This window comes from Rhagoletis zephyria, unplaced genomic scaffold (assembly GCF_001687245.7).
Source record: "Rhagoletis zephyria isolate East Lansing unplaced genomic scaffold, Rhagoletis_zephyria_1.1 Rzeph_scaffold_10510, whole genome shotgun sequence".
NCBI lineage: Eukaryota > Metazoa > Arthropoda > Insecta > Diptera > Tephritidae > Rhagoletis > Rhagoletis zephyria.
In genome coordinates this window covers 1,635-21,153 of record NW_016167587.1, presented here as the reverse complement: position 1 = coordinate 21,153, position 19,519 = coordinate 1,635, and the positions used below count along the sequence as shown (strand labels likewise).

Sequence of the window (19,519 nt, the reverse complement as noted above, 5' to 3'; positions counted from 1 at the left end):
ACATGGTTGCAAACTGACACATAACATGTGTTGCCATATTGAACAAAACTATACATACAAAAAAGGCAATGATTAAAAAGGAATACAGGGGAAATCTATACAAAAGAAAATGTTCAGCTCCTTTTCTTCGCAAAACAGAAAGGAGAATTCTANACTGCGGAAAAAAATTGTCAGATTACCAGTATTCGACCCTAATTTAACTGTAATAAACGCTTTCGATTGAAAAACGTGTTACCTATGTTTTTTCTGAGTTACGCTTTTTTTGGAAATGTTCAGTGGCCCAAATTAAGGAAAAAAAACTCCTTTAAAAATGTAATTTTCATTTTCTAAAATAGCGTTTTTTTACGAGTAGTACAAAATTCCTTAGGCGCCGAACGCCGCCGCCGCCGCCGCCGCGCCGATATTTTCGTAATTCGGCGGCGGCGCGTGAAAAATGACAAAAAACGGCGGCGGCGGCGGCGTGGCTCGGCGGCGTATACCTCTAGTACATACATACATAAGTTGTATATAAAAGATTTTTATACATAGATGAAGATGGTAATTTTTTCTGTTAAACATTTTTTTATGCACACATTATCGTATAGCAAAATAAGCTTCCTTATAAATATCTAATCCTGTTAGCCTACCTTTTCATTCCAACATTTCCACTGTAGATGAAAGCAATTGTGAAATTATTCTCCACAGGGAGCTTAATCAGTTTACGGCTTACTTTTCTGCCTATTTTTCCTTTTTTTTGCGTTCCTTGCAATTAATTATTTATACGAGAATTATATGTATTTCCATTTGTGGTGTTTTTCTCTTTGAACGAAGCTCATTTAGTTTGGTGGTTTTGTTGCTTTATCAAACATGTTTTTGTACTCTATTCACTGTTTACCTTTCACTAGCAATTCAAGCAAACCTTTTTAACTGCAGCAGTATTTAAGAGCCTGGCAGCGGTAATCCCTCTTAATTCTTTTGCGCGCACGTATTTATCAAATTTCGTAACGATTAAGCATGTTTTTGTTTTTGTTAGTGTGTTTACTGAATGTGTGTGCGTTTGGTTTGTTTGTGCGTGTGGTGTATTTTGGCGTAGTAAAGGCTCTTAAGTAAATGGCTGGTATTTTATTTTTATTTTTTTGCACTTATTAAGCTTGTTTTTGTATACTGCGGTGTGTTCTGGCTTCGAATTTCACTCGCGTTGCACGCTTATGCGCCTTAAAGTGCGCTAAGGAAATTTATTAATACCGTTTTCGCTTCTTTCACAACACTTTTCAGCTTTCAAATCACCTCGGCGGCGACACACGCATTGGCAGAATTTACTTTCGTAGATGTTGCGTGTCTGTTTGCTACAGCCGTTGCTTGCTTACATCAATCACTTGGAATTTCACTTGAATTTATTTCATTTGCTTTTCTACCAGCTGAGCAAATATGTACTCGTAAAAGTGTGCTTATTTTTTAAGTTGTAACACTTGCATACATGCGTTGCTAGTACCACTTACTTTTCGTTAGAATCGTATAAGCAGCACATCCGCTTTTAATGGTTCTTGCTTCAATGCCACACTCGGCCCACTTTAAGCACTTCATGCCACTTTATTGCATGTATATTCTACCAATGTTTGCAAACTTGCACTTATGTACTTGTTTATTTCACTTAATTTTCTAAGCAGCAGTAGCACGTTGTTCACACACACACATACGCACACCGCCGCTTAGTTTGCGAATTTCCTTCGCGCAACAACCGGGTGAACTCACGCACGCAACGACCGCTCCTTCGTCGCTAACCGCCGAAAATCAAACGAACCTTCCTCCATTGACCGCCGAACCTTTGCGTGCCAACTGGAATCTCTTTTACTCAACAAAAATTTAATAAATTTCGTTTGTGCTTTAAGTTGGCGTTCTTTAGTTTAGTTCATGCTCCTCCACTTGCACTTCGAAACGTGTTCGCGTTCACTTCCTTTCTGAGATTTTGTACGTATGACGCGCGCATTGAACAACCCGTCAATTTTACCAAATCGCTTGAATATCCCGGCAACACTGAATTTCGAATTCCACTATGAAATGCAGTCAGCCAACGACGACGAACGACGGCAGCGCAACCACCGAGCGAACAGTGTACGAAGCCAGAGTGAGCGCCACGCACTGCATCAAAGTGGTACGCAATCACCCACATACACATACTGACCCAGGTGTCAGTTCGCCCCGTTCGACGTGCTCCAGCACTCGGCTGCACCAAAAACCATTAACACTCCAAGTCAGTTTCTGGTTTCTGGTGCTAAATGAGCGCTCTTCGTTCGGTTTGATTATCGCACAGCTGTTCAAACACGGGTGTGTGGAACATATGGGGTGGAACCAGTTTAGGATTGCTGCTGGTATTCGTTACACATTTCACACTTCGAAATGCAATGAGCAGAGATTGCAATAGCGGGAGTCGTGTGGAATTGTGCAACACTTTTTCGGGTATCACTCTCTGCTGGTAATGCATTCTTATCGGAATTTTATGGAGTTTGTTGCTTGGCACATGCGCCAAACTCGGGCTCAAAATGGGTTAAGTTTGAATCGAGAGCAGGAAATGAGTGCTGAGAGATAGAAGAGAGCTACAGTGAGATTTTAATCGAAAAACACCTTATTGCTTGTGTAGGTGAGTAGAAATATGCAGTGCTACACCAACATTTCTGTGGAACTGTTAGATTCATACTTGTTTGCATACTTATTTGGCAACTAATTTGACGCTAATGCGAGTAACATAGGCTCTTAATGCTTCCTCATTTATTTTCTGATACAATTGCATGATTGTAATAAAGCACAGATTAATGAATTGCAGTCCATAATAGCCTATATACATATAATGTGTGGTTTTTCTCTCTGACGTCTGTATTTTTTAAGAACTTTAAACTTAAAAAATATGATTAATTCAAAAATTATTTAAAAAATTCTGTGTAACGGGGATATCAAATAAATGAGAAAGTTCTGCAGAATTAAAGCAGATTGAATTTTTGGTGCATAAGGACGAATAGGTACGAAAAAAGTCCTTTTAAAATTTTGTCCTTGAATATTCTTAAAAATTTGCGATGTTTATTTTTGATAAAAAAATATATTTATATTTTAAGGACTAATATACACACGACCACATCTTCGAATTTCGTTCTGCTAACTTTGTAGTTTAAAAAAAAATATTAAAAGCGCATTTTTAATACCAATTCGTCCTTGTAAACCAAAAATCTTTATCGTTCTTAAATTCTACTGAATTTTCTCTTTAATTTGGTGCCCATATTGTTATTCAATCAATTATATCTTTAAAATTTCAAAGTCCTTTAAAAAAATCCTGACGTCAGAGCGGAAAACTAAAAACGCAGTTCTACTCTATTTAACCCATAGTTCCGTGAGTATATTGTAGAATTAATGTCAATTCTTATGTGCAGCAACATTTTACGAAACCAGCCTAATCCACTTTTTAACATTTTTCAGTTGGTAAATTTTATGAGTATGTAATGTTGCTCAACATGTACATAGCTGTGGATTGTGGTGTAGTGCGTGGGGTTATGCTATAAACAGCACAACTGCTTTACTACGTCAAATGTTGCAGAGTTTTTGTAGCAGCAACATAACTTCATCCACACTTTCTACCAACCAACAGCGCTCTGTTAACTCATATTTAGTGAGGCAACGAGAGAGCGTTTTCGTAGTATGTCTTCAAGTGTATGGTGGTATATTTTTATGCTAATACAAATATTTATACAAGTGTTTACATATATGTACATCTATGTATGTATATATATGGATTTAACTTAAAAAAAAAAAAATACCGCGATCTGACCAACACTAAAATTACAAACATTTATTGTACGTAACTTTTAAAACATACTTACATACATACATATCAGGTAGCTTAAAATGCGTAAATATTAAAAAAATATGAGATTAGGATTTGTATGTTAAGACAACGGAAATGTGCATTCAACAGAAATTTCAAAATTGTTTGGCCATATTAAAATTGTTAAATTTTTCGAAATTTTGTGTTTTTTTTTAACAAAAGAGAAAAAATTTTAAATATCGTATATATAAGTACACTAACCCAACAAAGCTTATGTACACAGATTTGTTTCAATAAGGAAGTTTTTTTAATTTTGTTTTTTGTTGCCTCTAGCTAATTTTTTTTTCTCAAAAAGGTAATTAGGTTGAGCAAAATTCGGATGAAAACTTGCAGAAAGTTCGGAACTTAAATTTTTGGAATAGTTTTACCCATCATTTTATGCAGAGACATTTCAAAGCAGAATTTTTTCAAAAATTTTTCCCATTTAATTACGATTTTTTTTTTATAATTGCAGGTTTCTAAGACGAATTCATCGTTAGTGCCTTTTNTGAATTTTTTTATAATTGCAGGTTTCTAAGACGAATTCATCGTTAGTGCCTTTTAAATACCTCAGTTATATATGTAAAACACAGGACTCACTGCGAAGCCCTGTTCCATTAAAAACTAGAAAAGTAATCTTGGAAGGTACACTGAACCAAAAATCCATCTCTGGATCAAAGGAAAACTTTCCTTACTTTAAGGTCGAAAATTCTTCCGAATGAGTAAAAAATTCTCCCGAATGCGTAATTTTTCTTTGGAAGGTGTAAACACGTATACGAAAATATGGAACCGTGGATGTAATCTATCATTTTGAAGAAATGTTGGGCATGAAAAGAGGATAAAACTTCTTTAGTGCTGTTTCGTTCCCATTTTTCTTCACTTTGATTGCTGTTTTTCTTCAATTAAGAGAAGTTTTTTTTGGGTGTACTAAAACACAGCTTCATTAAATTGCCATCCAAAATGGGGCTCTTAAAGAAAACATCGAACCCAAAACTTTGTCAGTCCTTCCACTTTAATTACAGAAGCAAATGCGGAAAAAAGCCACGCCCCAAATGAATTTTTCAAAAATTAATGCGTGGAAAAAAACAGAAACATAACGAAACAAGCATAAGCAGAGCTAGAAAATGATATGAATTTATCAAATATCGGGAAATCAGAATGCATAAAAAAACAAAAAAAAAAAAAAACAAAAAAAATAAATCCAGACAGTGCGCACTAAATGCGAGCGCCAGTGTGAGGAACCATTTTTTTCTCTGCCACATTACTGAGCGATGCCTCGATGCCCCGCCAAATACCCAAAACCAAAGGAAATTAAAAACGACAACGAACTGCAGCTGGACGCGGATACGGTTCAGTGAAATGAGCTATGTAGTGTAGGGTCAGCCAGCGTCCGCACGAGGGACGCAAGCAAAGCAAATGGATTCGTGCGATAGCCAGGTAGAAAAACGAGCAGTGATGTAATAAAAGTAACACAGGTGCACACACGGCCGGAGTAAATGATTACAACAACAATGAATTACAAGAACCACGACAATTAAATTAGACAAAAATAACAGCAACAAGGCAAAACACAAGTTAAATAGGAAAGAGAAGAACTACCGAAAAAGGGTAATACAGAAAAAGCAATCGCGCGGTGAAGGCAATTCTTAGTGTTGCTATCTGTACTGGTTGGTATTTGCTTGTACTAGTTACATTCAAAGGATTGATGAAGGGTCATAAAGCGGACGTACTACATGTATAGCAGCAGCAATGGCTAGCGAGGGCGAGGGCGACGGCCACGGCAGCGGCGACACAACAATCTGTAATTAGGCTAAAACAACCAAATCAGTGGAAACAATAACCGAAACAGGCAGGAGGGCTGGGAACAAGTGAGTTCATTGATAGCGCAGCACGGCAGAGAGATAAAACGAATAAAATTAATAAAATGGAAAATGCGCTAGCAAGCAATTAGAAAAGGAAAAATGCCTTAAAAATCATAAAAATCGAAATTACCAAATACTTAATCTGTAAAGAGCTGGCCAAGAGCACGTACATGTATGTATGTATATACATTAGGCTGGTTCAAAAATGCATGTATGGGAAAAAGTAAAGTTGACATTTTAATGCTCGCTTAACCTACGTTTTTTTTCGAAATCAAAAAATATTTAAAGGCCGCTTAAAGCTTTCCATGTATTTTATATGGGAAAATAACAATTTTTTCAGTAGCACAATCCAAGAAGGCGACAGCATTAAAACTTCGACTTTCCTTCTTTTTTTGACCACCCTAATGTACATACATAAAAAGGTGGAGGGAGGGTGGTTGAAGCTGGAATTTCGTTTTATGCGCGGGAGCAGCAACAGCCAAACAAAGTTATGCGTTTGTTGTAGTAAACTCCAAAAGGGTCGTGGAATTTCGGCCGCGAGGCTATGGGTATGTGAAGACAACTATTAAACGGAACAATTTCATTCGATTTTCACCGAAATTAGTGCATCATAAAAATGTACTTGATGTTAATTAAATCATGCCGCGGGAACTTAGAAGAAAGTATGCGACAGCGGTAAAGTGGGCATGAACTTGTTGTTGGCGGGATAATAAATAAAAATTTTTGTTCTATTTGAATGAAGCTGTAGCTTACATAATTTTTTTTGTTCCTCCGTTGAAGGTATTTGTGCGCATTTTATTGTAAAGCACTTGAATTGTACGCATTTGAATGCATATAATGACTTTGACTGTGAACAGGACACCGAGGGAAGAACTTGCAAGTCATGTAAGTAACGTTAAAAAGTAATTGTCAAAAAGGTAAAAAAAAAACGGTAGTACCGAAATATGCAGGTAGGCAGAGTGATAGGAATGTATGGAAAAATAATCAATGCGTGATTTGACTATTCACTTTTTGGCAGGTCAATGTCCTGGGATGTAAACATTAGATAGCTATTCAAAAATACTTCCAATTGTGATTGCAAAGCTAGTAGGAAATTTACTACTAAGAAACTTGAAAGTGCTGCGTTTGTCCGCTTTTTCTGATCATTCGCATAATGGGTTGGATATTCCTCTGTTGAATTTCGAAACGAAATTTATTTAAGAATCCCAAAGCTAGCACATTAAACCGGTTTTAGATAAACTGCCGAAAGTAGAATTCGCACGGCCAGACCTTTACGAAATTCAGACAACGTGGAAAAAAAAACAATAATCACTTAACAACCATGTCTGTTACTACCTTTAATGCCCTGAAAAGTACCCAGAGTAATGTTAGACTTCCGTGGTGGGAGACGCAGTTAAGAGGTTTCAGGGGGCAAGACAGATTATAATTATAAGAATAATTATTCTTCAAGCTACCTAGGCTAGCGGAATCTCCGCAATGCTAGGACTAGTAGAACAATCTGCTTAATGGCAAAGCTTTTGCGGCAATAAAGGGTATTACATATATCTAAAAGAACTGATGAAATGAGAACTTTGCCTAACATAACTAAATTAGGGAGACCACTCTATAACCAAAGCCAAGCACAAAGTATTTTGGATTCGTAGTAGACACCAAACTGTCGTGTAAACTCAATATCTTCCAAATTAAGCGGAATGTTGGGCTGCACTTTCGACCTTTCACTCCCACTTTAGTATTAGATATTCATTAGGGCGGGTCGAAAAACACAACACGTTCGATACGAAAATTCTATAGGCCTTAAAATATGCTACTTTAATTCCTTATTCTAGAAAAGATATCATGGNGTTACTGGCCGGCACGCATTCATTGTGTTAACACAGGTAGGTAGATACTCCTGGGTATGTAGCTGTATCAGCCTATCAGCAAATGTGTCCAATGTTACAGGTTCGACGCAATTTGTGTGCGCATTGTATTTACTTAGGACCCTCTGTTCTATTTAATATGGGGCCTTTATAGGTTCGTATGTGCGTTTTAAATACTTTTGTAAATTCATACATATAAATGCATTTTTGTTTGTCTTTGCCACTCAACTGTCCATTTTATGTCCTAATTGGTATGTAAACTCCAGCCAAGTTGCTGCTATACGTTTTAAGCGGATTAAGTTGGTACTTTTTTCTCGCTTACTTTTTAGTTTAACCTTTTTAACTTAAAATTTTAGCGATTTTTTATTTTCGTTGCGCTTCATTCTTTCTTTTGTCAGATTTGTTGCTTTTAACTTATTCTGCGGGCTTTTTAATTCGCAAAGGATGCAAAAAATTTTAAGATTTTTTTTTCAGTTTTATAAAATTTAACTTTTGTTTCATTTGATTGTGTCTGGTTGTTTTTTCCTTTGTTTGTTTGCGATAAAAATCATTTCGCTTGCGTTGCTTTTAAAGATAGCAATCAGGCAAAAGACCGCTGCCGGTTGCCTCTTTTTCGATTATGGTCGCTATTTCTCTTCTTTAAAGTTAGACAGATACAAATCGTAAAGTGCATTCAAGTAGAATAAGTTGATAGGGAAACATTTTTCTACGTACAAAATAAAGGTGCCCAAATTTTTAGGAGTCGCTACCAGAGTTTAAAAATTTTTCATTTAAAAAAATCGCGAAAATTCGACAAAATTCGGACTTCGACCTGCTATAACTCAGCGTACTGAAACTTATTCATATAAATTCATTAACTTGCTGAGTTATTCGCGGGCTAAGGCAATTATTTTATCAAATTTTTGCGATTAAAAAATTAACTTATTCAAACCTTGGTTGTGACCACTAAAGTTTTGTCGAATTTGTGTGATTATAAAAATTAATTTGTTCCAACCCTGATAGCGGCCACTATTTGTTTTTTGAATTTTGAAATACATAATTAAATTTTATTTATCTAACAAACTTGCTAAAGGTAGGATCGAGGTCGCCTTTTACGAACCTTTTTTCATGCTTTCAGAGAGAAGCGGCTTTCCTTTATATATAATTGGTCTTGTCCGAGGACCAAGAAACGCCTTCTGGTTCCACGTTCAAAACCCGGCTGACAAAATAAAAAAGGATTGGGTTTTATCTTGTAAGGGGTTTACTTAGTGGCTGAAGATTTTTTCAGACCTTTACCTACGTGCTCCTAAATTATCCTCATCTTTTAGCTTAATTGCATAAAATCTTCGTTGAGAGCTCTTCTTCATTCTTCTTCGAGAAAAAAAATTAATTTTTCAAAGATTTTTTCTTATTGCGCTGAAGTATTGTATATCTCAAAGCTCGCTCAGCCACCACAGGGAGTCTCGATAGTCTCTTACGCCGACGACTGCTCGATAATGGCGTCCGGAAATGGATTTGATGGCTTGTGCTCGAAAGTTAACGGTTACCTCTCTGAACTTTCTGTTTTTCCCCGAAATTCCCCTATGAAATCCTCGGCAACCCTTTTACCACACGGATACTCTACAGCTGGGAATAAACGTCGATGGCGAACCAATTCCGCCTGTGAACAAACGAAGAATGACTGTTTCTCGACGCGCGAATACTTAATTGTCAATACCCTACTTGGGGAAAAGACATAAAAATGTTGTTGGCAAGATACAAAGCATTTGGTCCGGTCGGTTCTAAACTTTACAGCGCTCATGTGCTTGCCGGGGACTAGCAGGACGCATTGGATGAAGCTACAGACCTACCAAAGCACGGCACTCCGGGCCGCCATGAAATGCCATCTTCTGTCATCCGAGCACCACCTAGGTGACGAGCCCCAAATTCAGCCGCAAGGAAGACAACACAATGCTATGTAAGCAGTTTCTAGGAGGGTGCCACGGAGCCCTTGCCTAGGCATGTAAAAGGGCATCTGTACGAACTTACTGACGATGTCCAGAGTATCTGAACCCAACAGCGTACCGACCAGCCAGACCCGGCATTCGCAGCGATTCGGTTTCGACTTACACCAATTTCCGGCCTGTGAATGCCGTTCTGGGAACACAGTCACCAGACGTGGACGGGACAGAACTTTGTTTGCCTCGTGAGAACCGGTCAACCATAGCTCAAATTCGCTTTGTATACTGCAGCAACCCACTTAACTAACGCCCCTCTTCCTCTGCTCCAATTCAGTCGGAGTGGCACACCTCCTGGGTCTTCCGTTAGTTGAGCTTGAAAACGACTTAAGGATAAGCCGCTACACTACAACAACAACAAAAACAACAACGCGATATGTAAAACAAGTCAAGAAGCCTACTCTGGTTCAAACACAAAAACTTTCTGAAACACGCACTTCATTCTCTGACTACAACCGATCTATTGACGTACAAGACAAGCCTTATATAGTATACCAACTTCGCTGAGGATACTCTGCGCAACATTTACTGCGAGTTTGGTAGTTGCCTACGTTGATAAAACACATCTCAGCACCGCCGAGCAACATACAGACGTCTAAGGAAAAAATAAGAATCAACAAGGAATCTTATGTTGCTGGTTTAAGTTTGAGCCAAAAAGTGATTTTGAACAACATTATTATCAATATCAGCTCCCTGGTTTAAAATTACACCTGTAGATACGAGTAAATCTGTTTAGGTCATAAATGTTTTTTTTTTTTTTTTTTTACATTAATTTGCTTAAAATGGAGATTAATATGCTTGCTTGAAATAAAGTCGTATTTTATTACCATACAATTTTATGCGCCACAAAATATTCATAAAAGCGGCCATATTAAAGACTTAGTTATTAAATAAAAGCTCAAATTGACAATATTTTGATTATTTAATTGCTTTCGAATCAAGCGGAAATACTTATGTATATACCTTGAAGGCACTTCAATCTTTGCTCATAAACACATTCAGCACCGAAATTTAATGGCATTTGGGTAGCTGCCTACATGGGAATAAAATATCATTAAGCTAAGCGATATACAAACTACATAATCATCGGCGTTATTCATTAGAAACAAATATTTTTATAAGCAATAAAAAAATCTTCAAATTAACTCTTCCAAGAAGGGCGCATGCGTGTGTGGTCCAATCAAGTGCTTAAAAAAGAGTAAAAAATAATAGAATACCTAGCCAATGACAAAGGCTTGAGAAACCCAATTAACAAAGTAAATATGCGGCTAATAAAAATAGCGAGTGTGAAAGAAAAAAATTTGAAAGAAAAACAAGTAAGAGTAAGTAGTGCGTTTATGAGAAACCTCTGATTTTGGGGGAGCAGAAAGCGAACAACGCTGAGAAGCACACAAATTTCTGGCGAATAACAAATGCCTTTACTAATAAAAATGACTTAATTTTTTTTTTTTTAATTTCGATTTTTCTATTTCTTTTTTAAGTTTTGTGCGTCATGTCGTGTGTGAATCAAAGTTGCTGTTAAGCGACAACTTGTATCTACAAGCTACATTTCAATTAAGTGCCAACTCCGCCAATATATAACCTCCCCACCACCACCACCAACGACGACTACAAAAGCATGGAATAAAGGAAACTGTATACAAAAGATTTGGCCACAATAAAAGGAGTTTTCCACAACATTGTTTATTTATTTATTTTTTTGCTTAGCGCACAGTAACACACTGGGCTGTGCATTCAATAAATGTGATCAATTCGGCAATAATTCAACGCGCGAACAAAAGGCAACAGCTACATATATTAAACGCTTGTGTTTGTTGTTGTTATTGTTATTGTTTTTTGGGCAAACAACAGCGTATGTGATCGAATGCGGGAACTCTAAAGTTCATTTTTTATTCTTTTACTTTTATCAATCGTTGACAACCCGCTGTCACACACACCTACCTCAACCAAGCAACAATACAATTGAAGAAGTTATGAGAGTTGAATAAAAATAAAAGCATTCGAAACGGGGAATAAAATATTAATAAAAAAAATAAAATAAGTATATTTTAAAGTAATTGTTTGTGAACACCAATGATAAATATGCGATAGCAGCGGGGCATGCGGCATGACCACGGCGTGCCCCAAACACCAGCAAGAGTCCAAAAATCTGTCGGTTGGCGCTCGAACGGTGAACCGAAATTTTATTTAAATAAATTTTTTCACACATATTTACCTTAACGCTTAAGTATGGGGCTATGGTGGCTGGTTTTTAAGCAGAAAGTCTCCAACTGTGTGATAATTAATGTTAAATGACTATCAGATTTCTGTCTGCAGGCGGTGTGGACACCTAAAATACTTGCAATAAAGTTGCAATGGAATTTATTACCACCTGAATGTGTGTAATGCTTGATTTACACTAGGCTGTAAATCAGAAAATGATCAAGAACCGCCCGTGTCATTTCCGAACTGTATAACTACTTTTATTAAGGAAACGAATTTGTTTTTTTTTTTTAGCCGAGCTTTGTCATTTGATGCCTGATGGAAATTCATTAAAAACATTTCTGCTTGTAAAAAGCTGAGCTAAAAATAAGTGCAAATCAATGCCATAACCCTTCATTAAAAAATTTTACGATTTTCAACTTTTTTTGGTCTTTCCTTTCAATTTTATTTTTTTTTCCCGAAAAAAAGGACCAGCTTTTTACTTTTTTTCATCTTATTGTAGCATTCTTGTCTAAGTTATGCCGATAATACATATTACTTACAACATTACATTTCATCTCGAATCAATCTTTGATCGTGTTCTTTGGGAAAATATTTTTTTTAATTTGCAATGCCGCATATAGCCTTCATATATTACGAAAAATTAACCCTATTGATCTGCCGGTCTTCAATCCTTTAAGACAGTGACGACGAATTCATATTCTGTAGAACAAGTATTTTAAAGATCTTTATAGGTTCTTTATGGATACGAAAAGGGTAAACTTTTCCTTACCATCGCACTCTTAAGACCCTCTGAAAACGTTTACTGCCCGCTTGAGCACGGAGTTTGGAAAGGCCATTAGCAAAACAAGACCTGCAGTAAAACTTTTTAAGGCTTTAGTAGATTTTTAATCAGTAACGACCGCAAAGAGCTCTGTCTGCGTCCAAAGAAAAGCTGTAAAAAGCTTTTATCATGGAACTGTTTTGACCGTAATCATTGTAAATACGGCTATACAAAGTAGAAGATATCCATGGACACTACTTAGGCAGTGCTCTGTCGAATTCGGCAGCCAGTGACATGAACAAAAGAGAGAGCATACCCGACTTGGGGGATTCCTTTTTATTCGTATTCCCTTAAAAATAATTTCGCCTATTTTGGAAGTTCAAGACGAGTTGAAGTTCGAAGGTCATTTAGAGGTTAAAAAGAAACTTTCGATAAGAAGGCTTCAAACAAAAGTTATGTATTTTTAGTCGCAGAATGCGAAATGGACTTCCGGTCAGTTTAACCCGCTTCCGGTCGAAACACGAAGTAGCAAAACGACCAAAATATTGAGAATATTTTGCGTTTTCTAATAACCAACATTTTCCACCATTTCAGAAGGGGTGGACGGTTTGTCTAGAACACACAGTATATTGTGAGACCTTTTTAATGCTTTTTGTAAATTTTATGTGGGAGCACAGGATGTGTAAAATCTCTAACTACCCATTTCTGGTTTTAAGTAATGTCCATTCAGACTGTATTCAGAACAGGGCAGGTCTTAAACAAGTAATTTTTAAGCAAAAAACAAAACCGACTTCAATTCCCATATAAATACATCTGAGACACTACCTTTCCGGTGCAAAAGGGAGTTACATATGATCAAAACAAAAAAATTGATATTGGTAAGAATGATAAGGCTATTTAGTTTACACCATGTGATGCATATATTTTGTTGTCTACATATATATCATTTTAGGGTTTTTAAATTTGTTTCGCACGTGCTTTTTCGTTTTACACCTGAGTAGTTGCCACCTGCTTAATACTGCAACGCTGTTAAACGTGCCTCATCCGCTTGCGCACACATAACTCATCAAGCGTGAATAATGGCGTATGCATATAAATATGTAGTTTTTTTTTTATTTGTAACATCACACCGTATTTGAATTATGCGTTTTATTGGTTCAACATTTGTTGCAACACATAAGTACTCGTACCTTATCATTACAAATGTGAGCAAATTGTGGTATGTTAGCCGCTGCAGCAATAAGTGAACTCTGAACTCTCTTCACCTTTTTATACGTTAAAATACGCACTACACATGTGGCATGCAACACAAGTCGCTTCCCTGCGTTTGCATTATGGTTTTATATTTAAAATTCCATAGAAGTTTCGCTTCGTTGATCGCTGCGCTGTGATTGCTGTTGTCTGAAATTCCTATCAAAATATTCTTTACACACTAAGTAAGGCATGCACTCACTGAATCACTTGCATACGTAGGGGTATACGTTTTCTCATGTGAGCCTGAATTGCTTCTGAAGTGTAGGTAAACCATTGCTTTGATCGCAGGATCGGATTAGTTGCGTTGACAACGTGTCGAAAACAATGCGTTTGCTATGTTTCTTGCTGTGTTTTTGTGTGTGTTTCACAGTTGTTTGTTACAAAATACTTTAATACTGCCATGGTTGGTCATCATTTATCATTCACTTTGGAGTCATTAAGTGTCCATTAGGCTTGATGCTGATCACGAAATGAATTATGGCCACTACATAGTTTGGGGTACAAACGCACATACTTAGTATGCATGCAGTAAAATTTTCGTGAGTTTTTTGGAAATTCCCGATTTTTCATGGCAACGGCGTAGGATTTTTTGTGAACTTCGTGGAAAAAGTGCTAGGACGAAGTGGTGCAGCCGGATTAGATGAGCGACATATAACTTTTTTTTTATGTTAATGTACACATCTAATTACATTTGCTAGAAATTATGTGGCTGAGGTAATCCCCAAGACATTCTTCTATGAACTGAGAAAGTGCAAACAAACGAAAAAGGATTTGAGCCCACCGAACAGTAAATTTTCGTTGAGCTTCCCTTCAACTCGGTTACCATACAGTGGCGCATATTGTTAGAGGCAGTAGATACAAATTATTACATATTTTTATCTTGTCGAGAAAACAGATTATATGAAATAGTATTAAAACGACATCAGTACTGTTTAAGCGACCTAAGCATTTCCCGCACAAATCTAGCGCAGCGAAAACGCAGGCGCCCTTGTGTTTCAAGCAGCGATGGGCAGAGAGAGCTTTTGCTCTGCATGCGCCTATACAATATATATAGAAAGTTTAAAAGAGCTTTGCCCGCGGGCAAGGCAATGCACATCAGTGGTTTAAAGCAATTCGCTCGTTGTTAAATGGATATGAACTTTTTAGTGAAGTAATAAGTTACTGGCCTTTCCAGCCATGGTCAACTCTAATCCATCTTGGCTATCACACGGTCATGTTAACTTCGCCCCACTCCATTCGCGTAGTAATTTTTGACATCGTAGTAAGCTCGAAATAAAGCCCAGCCCCTTTCCTGACTCCTCCAATTGAGTAAAAGGGTCACATCTACATAGAGCTACCGCTTCATTGGCCTGCCCGAATATCTCTCTCTGGTTCACATTGTGATCGATACATAAATTCTCGTATCAAAGGTAATCCTTACATCCTCTAATACGCTAACTCGATCCCAGCTTCTAAAAATGGCCTCCCGCTCTCCCTTAGCTAAATAAGTACATACAGTACAGTTGGAGAATCAGCTATTGTTTCGGTGGCAATCTTAATCACCACTTGAGAGTCTGTACGATTTTCGCTTATTTCTCCGTAGTCTGGTGGCCATAATGTGGTTCAAGAAGCTGCAGTCTCAAGACACGGAAAGGGTTTCACGGAAGAATAGCAGGGTTAGAAAGATACGGCTCTTTTGACTCCATGCTCTATCCAATAGGATGATCATCTAAAAGCTGATAAATGAGTCTGTTGTTGCTCTTCAACTCTTTCAGCGCAAAACATGGGAATACTGCTATATAGAAGGTCACAGCGGGATGGAAGGAAACGCGGTCGCCGAAAAACTGGGGAGGAAGCCTCATCGACCATTAAACCAACTAAAAGTTTTACTCCAAATATTAAAAAATATCTTGAGCGCTCTTTACTTCCCCATATTCCCCTAACCTGCTGCCCCTGTGAGTTCTGGCTGAATCATCTTAACCAAACATTTAAAAAAAGCGTGACGAATTAATCAATGGAAAAATTACTTAGTTAAGAAATTATCTTTAAAGCAGGAAATGGATAAACTAAACTAATTCATAAATCCAGTTTGACTACCAACTATTACATAAACCCACAGCATTTTCATACTTTTTTTTTCCTAAATATTTAAATTTACAACCGAAGTAGTCAGTGTCAAGTAAATAACGTCGAGGTAGTGTGCACTCGCCTAACAATTACTAGGAACTCTGCTGCCATTTATCTGCTCTTCAGTACACAACACAAAGTTCAAATATTGAATTAACTACTTATCTAAAATTACAGTTGTATCGACACTAACAAATTAACACATTAACAATTAAAATGTAAACGTGCGCTGACAAATAAGAGGAAGAAAACTATACAAATGAGAAAAGGTAAATACACTTATGTAATCTTAATTGCATTGCAGTAACGGCAGACCGGCTGGAAGGTCAAAAGGTCAAGATTAATGAATAGCGAGATAAGCGGAGGCAATAAAAAGCTAAGAGGTAAATATAATTAAATCCTCGAAAGTCTATGAAAAATAGGAGAAAAGGTGTGCAACAAAAGCCAACTAATAGAGACCTCATGACAATTGAGGAAGCTACATACATACATAAGCGCTGCGCAGCGCAAGCGCACGGCAAATGAAGTGTTTAAGCTGCCAATAAAAATCTGATCAGTCTTCGATTAAAGACATAAAAAAGATTAGAAAAATTTATGGTTTAAAGAGCGTGTTTGTGGCACTCGAAAGATTTAGTAAGACGTATAGAGATGTACAGAGATGAGAAATGTTAAAGACTTGAAAGTAAGTCATAAAAGTGGCATTAGACAGATCAAGTTGGGTGAGAAGAATCGGATTTTTGGGGTTTAAGCTGCAATGAAAGCACTTTGGTTGGAGCGAAGATGGGAAAGCGTGTTTTTTTTGGGGACAATTTGGCTTTTAAATATATTTTTATTTTCTTGAAAATATTCGAGTATTTCTTCTCACAGTCTTTTTCTTTAACTTGTAAAACCTTTTTTTACACTCGTCTGCTTTACTCTGCTTCCAAAACGACCGCCATGCCAGCGGCACTTATTCGATCTACACATTAAACAAAAAAAAAAAATGTATTTGCGCGCCGCTTTCTGCTTGTAGCTTTTGAAGTGAATTTTTATTAAAATTACTTTTCGTTTTTTTTTTTCATTTAAATGATGGGACTGTCCCATGTGAATGTTACTTATATTATGTTGATTGTCTTTTTCGATCAATGCCAACGCGTTCGGTACGCCAAAGAGGGCAAAAAATATCCAAAAGAACATCAGCAGCAAACGAAACACAGAAAAAATGAATAATAATTACGTTGGCATAGAACATTTAAAGGCTTTTATAAGCAGCAAAATGACAAAGTTTACAAAAGCCACGACAAGAAAAAAAGGAATAGCCAAGGAGCACAAATCAAATGCTTCAGTGTTCAGACCGTTGGCCGGTAAGCATCGAATTAATTTGAATGGGTCCTCAATGTGTGTGGGTGCAGTGTGCGGTGCGCATGCGCGGTTTCATGAAACGCAAACGCGGTCGCAACAACAGAAAAGTAACCGCTTGCTGGTACTCAAGTCCCACACGCACTCACAGCCAAGATTCTGCCCTAGTCAGAGCCGCGCTAGCCTTTCGACCTGCTGTCCAGTCAGTGCGCAGACGCACCTTCCTCTGGCTAACCATTCTACATTTGCTTGCACGAATATACAAGAAATCAAGTTTGCCTCACCATCCTTACCCAGTCGTTTATGCATCCAGCTTAACAACCACTTAAGTTCGATAAGCGTAAGTAAAAAGCGTTTATGGAAAGGTTAAGCGAGCTATATACTTTTTGCCTTCAATTTGTTCTTATACACGCTCTGTGGAGCTACGAATGCAGAGTGTAACGGTGGTGTAGATATGCAGTAGAGAGGAGTTGACTACGAAATGCCAGTGTATTTAAGATAAGACATTGTAGCTGCTGTTGCTGCTTCTGCTGAAAGCTGGACAATGCTTTGTTTTTGTGCCTGGTTTTTTGTGTGCCACACTTAAAACAAGAAGCTGGTCGGTTGGTTTTGCCAGCTGATGGCTAAAGAAATGCCACCGAAATGAGATAAGCGGAACAAATGGCGCTTGTGTGTGCCAGTCGCTGGCTGTCGAAATTAGGTAGCAGCGCATGGTGGAAAAGGTTGGAAAGAAAATGAAAATTACATAAATATTTTCTGACATTTAATCTAATAAAACTGGAAAAAAATATTAGTTAACATATTAAAAAATTATGCTTTGCAGAATTAATTAACATTCAGGGAAAAAGAAAAAAAGAAAAAAGAAAAAAAATAATAAACGTCCTGCCTTTTGTTTTCTTTTCCCAATTTTATCCCCACTTCACTCTTAATTCCTTGCCATAAAACTGATCAGTTCTCTTAAGGTGTGAACTTACGCCGTGAATTGTTTTTAGCTGATAAATATCTTTTCCTTTTGTGCTTTTATGGCAACTTGTGAAGAATTTTTAAATGTTTTTTTTTTTTTGGAAAATTTAATTAACTCCCTTTATTGAGCGATCAACTTCATGTTTCGTTGCGTTGATATGCGAGCAATGAAGGTGTTTACTTAAGTCCTGATAACACAGCCGTTAAGCCGAAGAATGCTTGGTAGGCGGAATGCTAGCTCCTGATTAAAATGTTTAATGACGGATTACGAACAAAAGGTAAGGGCCAACAACGAAGTTTTTGATATTTTTATACACCTTTTAGAGGTGGTAATTTGTGAAGTTAATTGAAATTTTTATAGCGTCAAGGGCGTTGAATAGTATTGAAAAGCACGCAGGAAAATTTTTAAATCGCTGGAAAGGGTGTGCAAAACATATGCGTGCCTGATGAAAAAGTGGAGTGAACACGATTAAATCGAAGCTAAGTACATAAGAGATGCCCCAATCGAAAGTAAGTAAAAAGACTATCTTGCAAAGAGATTGGTTTTCATGTGGTTACGCTACTAAAAATAACTAAAGTGCAGTCCTAAAACTACTGAAATTATATTGATGGCACTCACTCGATAATTCTATCGATAGTCTTATTGAAATTATTATCGGAGGGTCAAAAGTATTTTAATTACGGAAGCAATGAGGTTGCGGTAGTTTTTAAACGACTTCCCAAAAAGAGGATTTTATCAGTTCATCGGAATATTTTTTTATATTTTTTTTATGTATGTTACCGCATAACTTTAGACCACCTTAACTGATTTCGATAATTCTTTTTGCATCGCAAAGGTAGTATCTCAGAGGTGGTCCCATACTAATCTGGTTAAGATCCGATCAGTGGATCATGAGATATATGTATATGGATATTTTTTTTTATGAGAGTTGAAGTCGGTTTTTTGGCTAAAAATTACTTTAATTTAGGTTTGTTATATTTATTAGTGTTTATTGTTTAACGAATATCATACGCAAATCTTTCCTCCTCCTTTTTTGGAAGTAGGTTAAAAAAAAGAAAATTAAACTAAAGCAAAAATAAATAAATATATTTTTTTTTAATTAAATAAAATTAAAAATATATATATTTTTTTCTTTTTAAAACAATAAAATGTAAATATTATACTAGCGAAAGAAAAAAGGTAAGTCAAGACGGACAAAAAAATAAATTAATCTAGATTAAAAAAAAAATATGCGTTTAAAAAAAAAATTAAAAGGATATTAAATTCAAAAAGACAAAAAAGTAAAATAAAATCCTAAAAACTAAATTAAGTAAAATATATCTATATAGTTTCCTTTTTAAAGCAAAGAAATCTAAAAACTAAAAAT

The 19,519-nt window shown here is 36.7% G+C and overlaps 1 long non-coding RNA gene across 1 annotated transcript; it reads left to right on the top strand.

Annotated features, from left to right (window-relative positions):
- Window positions 1-8,474: 8,474 nt before the first annotated feature.
- On the top strand, window positions 8,475-18,955 carry LOC108376485 (uncharacterized). The gene is made up of 3 exons (XR_001849262.1): window positions 8,475-8,485; window positions 15,894-15,896; window positions 18,857-18,955. It is a non-coding gene; the product is annotated as an uncharacterized LOC108376485 (long non-coding RNA).
- The last annotated feature ends 564 nt before the right edge of the window (window positions 18,956-19,519 follow it).